Here is a 6,635-nt window from a genome sequence, read left to right on the forward strand (position 1 = left end):
TCGAAACTTCAACAAAAGCCCGTACCGAGCTACTGAGCGTCTCTCTTGCAAAGTATTCCACTGGAGTTTATCTATCATCTCCGCAACGCTTTCGCGGTTACTGAATGACCCTGTAACGAAGCGCGCTACTCTCCGTTGGATCTTCCTTGTCTCTTCTGTCAACCCCATCTGGTACGGATCCCACACCGGTGAGCAGTATTCAGGCAGTGCGTGAACAAGTGTACTGTAACCTGCTTCCTTTGTTTTCCGACTGCATTTCCTTAGGATTCTTCCAATAAATCTCAGTCTGGGATCTGCTTTACCGACGATTAATTTTGTATGGTCATCCCATTTTAAATCACTCCTAATGCCTACTCCCAGATAATTTATGGAATTAGCTGCTTCCAGTTGCTGACTTGCTATATTGTAGATAAAAGATAAAGGATCTTTCTTTCTATGTATTCGCAGCACATTACACTTGTCTGCATTGAGATTCAATTGCCATTCCCTGCACCATGCGTCAATTCGCCGCAGATCTTCCTGCATTTCAGTACAATTTTCCATTGTTACAACCTCTCGATACACCACAGCATCATCTGCAAAACGCCTCCGTGAACTTCCGATGACATCCACAAGGTCATTTATATATTGTGAATAGCAACGGTCCTATGACACTCCCCTGCGGCACACCTGAAATCACTCTTACTTCGGAAGACTCCTCTCCATTGAGAATGACATTCTGCGTTCTGTTATCTAGGAACTCTTCAATCAAATCGCACAATTGGTCTGATAGTCCATATGCATTTACTTTTTTCATTAAACGACTGTGGGGAACTGTATCGAACGCCTTGCGGAAGTCAAGAAACACGGCATCTACCTGGGAACCCGTGTCTATGGCCCTCTGAGTCTCGTGGACGAACAGCGCGAGCTGGGTTTCACACGACCGTCTGTTTCGAAACCCATGCTGATTCCTACAGAGTAGATTTCTAGTCTCCAGAAGAGTCATTATTCTCGAACATAATACGTGGTCCAAAATTCTACAACTGATCGACATTAGAGATAAACGTCTATAGTTCTGCACATGTGATCGACGTCCCTTCTTGAAAACGGGGATGATCTGTGGCCTTTTCCAATCTTTTGGAACGCTACGCTCTTCTAGAGACCTTACGGTACACGGCTGCAAGAAGCGGGGCAAGTTCCTTCGCGTACTCACAGTATCTTCCATATTTTTGCGGGGTGCGTACTGTAAGACCTTCGGTTCACATACCATCAGATTATTTGACTTGTCGCTCTAACGAAGTAGGCGAGTGTCAGCAACATGCCTCGTGGTCTTATCGTGGCGTGTTTATCTTCTGCCGTTAGGTCAGACGATAGAAATGCCACTTGCACGCTTAGAGTAGCAGATTTACGGCGACCAACTTTAAACAGAACTTGATTAATTTTCACACATATTTATTAAAATAATAACAAGCATAAAACTGCTTAACTTGATTCTGGATGCTGTTTACAATTGACAATCTGAAGTTCCTTTGGTCTTGGTACGTTAATCTTATTTTCACATATCTCTGATACTTGACAAAGTGCCTATTCATTTATCTTCATGGCTATGTACGGGAATATGATAATCTTGTTAGGCGCAGACTGAAACGTGACTATAGACTGGTACAGACTAATTCAGACTGGTACAGACTAGTGCAGACAAATGCAGACTGACTAATCGGAGTTCTGTACACTCGTTATAATACCTCACGTGTTCAGGTATCACTGCGCGAGTGTGATCTGCGAGGAGTAAAGGTTCTATGTTAGCAGCAATCTCATTCGCTGTGTGACATATTAATACGCGGATCGGCGGAAGCAGAATTTGGTCCGTCTCTAAGGCAGCGCCATCTCGTAGTGCGGAGATGTACGAGCGCTGCGCCTGCGCTGTTGTGCTTAGCGGGGCGCGCTCTAGTGGGAAAGTTGTGTACGCGCTGACTACGCGGAACTATGTACACAACAATCTTTGCGGGCGTGAGATCGGAAGTGAGCGCGATACGTAGGATCCATTTTCTCGAGATGGGAGGCAGATAGAGATCTCCTCCCAATGCCACATACCCGCAAAAACCTACCAACAAACTGTCAGATCCCTGGTATGCGGAATCAGTGACGTATTTCGTTCCATAGATGGACAAACAAGTTATTAAGCAGGTGGTCATAATGTATTGGCTCATGTGTGTAAGTGTAGCCGGGTCATGCGTTCAGTGCTGAAAGTTACTGAAACGAGTTACAAAAACTTGGCTCCTGACATTGATATCGATGAATGTGTACCATAAAAATTGTTCAAATGGTTCCAATGGCTCTGAGCACTATTGCACATAGCATCTCTGGTCATCAGTCCCCTAGAACTTAGAACTACTTAAACCCAACTAACCTAAAGACATCACGCACATCCATGCCCGAGTCAGGATTCGAACCTGAGACCATAGCGGTCGCGCGGTTCCAGACTGAAGCGCCTAGAACCGCTCGGCCACAGCGGGCGGCATAGACGTTGTGCAAGAGCATACTGAAAAATGAAGATAAGTAACATCTCAGGGATAATAGTGTAAAAATAGAAAGTAATACATATTGTCAATGAAGTACAGGTAATGCAAATTGTTGTGTACATAGTTCCGCGTAGTCAGCCCATATACAACTTTCCCACTAGAGCGCGCCCCACTAAGCACAACAGCGCAGGTGGAGCGCTCGTCCGTCTCCGCACTACGAGATGGCACTGTCTTAGAGACGGACCAAATTCTGCTTCCGCCGATGCGCGTATTAATAGGTAATGCAGCCAATGAGATAGCTGCTAACATAGACCCTTTCTCCTCGCAGATCACCCTCGCGCAGTGATACCTGAACACGTGAGGTATTATAACGAGTGTACAGAACTCCGATTAGTCAGTCTGCATTTGTCTGCACCAGTCTGTACCAGTCTGAATTAGTCTGTACCAGTCTATAGTCACGTTTCAGTCTGCGCCTAACAAGATTATCATATTCCTGTACATAGCCATGAAGATAAATGAATGGACACTTTGTCAAGTATCAGAGATATGTGAGAATAAGATTAACGTACCAAGACCGAAGGAACTTGAGATTGTCAATTGTAAACAGCACACAGAATCAAGTTACGTAATGTCTATGCTTGTTATTATTTTAATAAATGTGTGCGAAAATTAATCAAGTTCTGTTTAAAGTTGGTCACCGTCAATCTGCTACTCTATGCGTGCAAGTGGCATTTCTATCGTCTGACCTAACGGCAGAAGATAAACACGCCACGATAAGACCACGAGACATATTGCTGACACTCGCCTACTTCGTTAGAGCGACAAGTCAAATAATCTGATGGGGTGTGTACCGAAGGTCTTACAGTATGCACACGACAAGGATGAAGTACTCGCAACATCTCTCGTATCTCCTAAACCGCTCGAGACATCGAAACGAAAGTTTGGCGAATTATAGCACACAAGGAGGAGAGCGTTTTGCCAATTCTTAAACACTCGGAACTCACCAGTGCAATCGGACTTGCTCTTTGGGCCATCTTCACACAGTAAACGATTCAGTGTCGCCTTGCGCGTGAAGCGAGCAGGTCGCCGTTAAATTCCTCCTGTGCCGCAGCGCCGCAGCTACTCTGTCTTGTTGGTGTATCGGCCGGAGTCACATCGTAGTTGCGTAGCGGAGTCTGTTGTTGTTTTCCTCTTGGCGGCGGTGTTTTCTACCCGCGCCGTGATGTCTGTCGAGCCTCCTAAATCTGTTCCTCGCCCAGGTACTGTCCGTTTCGGTTTTGACAAGAGTACGCGTCGTGTTCAACCTGGCTCCTTAGAAATTCACGATTGGTTGGCTGATGTTATCCGTGTTAAGCCTGGTCAGGTAGATTCTGCTTACTTTGTTTCTGATTTGTATGCATTCTTTGTGAAGTTTTATGATCCCGTTCAACTAGGATCTCTCCCGGGTTGGTTCTAAAGTGTTGTTTACACATCGAGGCCGGCCCGAGTGGCCGTGCGGTTCTAGGCGCTACAGTCTGGAGCCGAGCGACCGCTACGGTCGCAGGTTCGAATCCTGCCTCGGGCGTGGCTGTGTGTGATGTCCTTAGGTTAGTTAAGTTTAATTAGTTCTAAGTTCTAGGCGACTGATGACCTCAGAAGTTAAGTCGCATAGTGCTCAGAGCCATTTGAACCATTTTATACATCGGGATGGTTCCGTTAGTCGAGTCCTCCTTGAAAAATCGGCACTCGAGCATAAATGGTTCAAATGGCTCTGAGCATTATGTGACTTAACATCTGAGGTCATCAGTCCCCTAGAACTTAGAACTACTTATAACTAACTAACCTAAGGACATCACACACATCCATGCCCGAGGCAGGGTTCGAACCTGCGACCGTAGCAACTCGAGCATACTCCGGTTAGAGTTTATAACCTTCCTCCTGAAGTGGACGAGTCATTTCTTAGCGTCGCTTCCGTTTGGAGTAATACGGCATATCCGATGGGATCGCTGGTCAGCACAACATCGCTTCCAGTGTTATAATGGTATCCGGACTGTGGACATGTGCGTTGAAAAGAATATTCCTTCCCACTTAACTGTTTGTGGTTACCGCATCCACGTTACGTATACAGGGCAAGAAGGAACCTGTTTTCTCTGTAACGAAAGGGGTGACCTCAGATCTCACTGCCCGCGCCGTACTAATGTGCTGACGTCGTGTTATCAGAAACGTCTTCCTTTAACGTTAGCAGACATAGTAACTTCGTAGTCAGCTGTCAGTCTCCAGCTTTAAGCTATGTACGGGTAACATTACCCCCTACTCCTCGCGAATTTCCTCCGTTACCGACGCGTCCCAGAGCGGCCTCTGTCCACGAGGGGACGACGGCTCCTGCAGCGCACGTCAACCGCCGGCGGACTGAGGACGGTACAGATTTCGAGGACGCCCCAATCCAGTCTCGTTCTTCTGACACGGCGTTGGCAGAGGATGCACCTTCTGATGGCAATGAGATATCTACTGACGTTACGTGTGATTACGGTATTACCAGAGATGATGTAACTGCTTCTATTGAAATGTGTGTTGTATCTGCGTCCCCCACTTCACCTGTAGACGCGACGATTCCCGTGAGTTCAGATGTTCCCGCAGGGACGTGGCCCGCTTTACAGTGTTCCAGTGAATCGTCACCCCTCCTCCTCGCTGAGACGGTGGAGCAACGGGATTCTACGGGTTGTCATCCCGATGATCACGTGATGCAATGCGACACCGGCACTGTCTCTTCTGTACCTGATGTTGCCGGAAGTCGTTCTGAGTTCTGCTCCCCGATTTCCGATGAATGCAGTGGCGATGGCTCCTCTGTCCAATCGGAGCTGGACATGCCTCCAACCCCTCCACATCAAGAGTGTCTGTTTTCACGGATTGGTGCGAAACAGCGTTTTCAACCTGCATGTGCAGCGGCGCGTCGTAAAGAGAAAAAGAAGGTTCCCTCGGCTTCCGATGGGGATTAGAATTATACCTTCTTTCCACCCTGGACGTTGATGAGAGAAGGGAGTGATGTGTGCATTTCCCTCAGTATTGTTTCACTGACCTTACATGCCCTGACGGATGCAGGCATATACATTTCTAACCCTCAATGATAATAGGGTATGTTCCCAATTACGGCTTGTTGCATTGTTGTTGTTGTCTTCAGTCCCGAGACTGGTTTGATGCAGCTCTCCATCCTACTCTATCCTGTGCAAGCTTCTTCATCTCCCAGTACCTACTGCAACCTACATCCTTTTGAATCTGCTTAGTGTATTCATCTATTGGTCTCCCTCTACGATTTTTTACCCTCCACGCTGTCCTCCAACGCTAAATTTGTGATCCCTTGATGCCTCAGAATATGCCCTATCAACCGATCCCTTCTGCTAGTCAAGTTGTGCCACGAATTTCTCACCTTTCCAATTCTATTCAATACCTCCTCATTAGTTACGTAATCTACCCATCTAATTTTCAGCATTCTTCTGTAGCACCACATTTCAAAAGCTTCTATTCTCTTCTTGTCCAAACTATTTATCGTCCATGTTTCACCTCCATACATGGCTACACTCCATACAAATACTTTCAGAAACGACTTCCTGAGACTTAAATCTATACTCGATGTTAACAAATTCCTCTTCTTCAGAAACGCTTTCCTTGCCATTGCCAGTCTACATTTTATATCTTCTCTACTTTGACCATCATCAGTTATTTTGCTCCCCAAATAGCAAAACTCCTTTACTACGTTAAGTGTCTCATTTCCTAATCTAATTCCCTCAGCATCACCTGACTTAATTCAACTACATTCCATTATCCTCGTTTTGCTTTTATATGTTGCATTACTCCAGTTTATTTACGATTCCCAACCTGGTATCGTGTCTTCACTAGAAGTATTATTTGATGTGTTTTGTCTTACTAGATACTCTACGTTTTTCAATGTCGCACCTGAAAATTCTACCAGTATGGCTTTGCTTTATCGACATGCAATCCCGCTGACGGATTTCGAAACGCTAGATGGTGGTCGCGGTATAGAATCTAGATTTAATGACCTCACCTTAATTTTTCCTTACGCTCCCTCTGGATCCGGTCGTTCATCCGATCGTGCGTGGTTTTATAAGGAAGAAGTTTCTATAAAGTAGAAGTTGTTTA

Source organism: Schistocerca piceifrons, chromosome 10 (genome assembly GCF_021461385.2).
Source record: "Schistocerca piceifrons isolate TAMUIC-IGC-003096 chromosome 10, iqSchPice1.1, whole genome shotgun sequence".
In the NCBI taxonomy this organism is placed as follows: Eukaryota; Metazoa; Arthropoda; class Insecta; order Orthoptera; family Acrididae; genus Schistocerca; species Schistocerca piceifrons.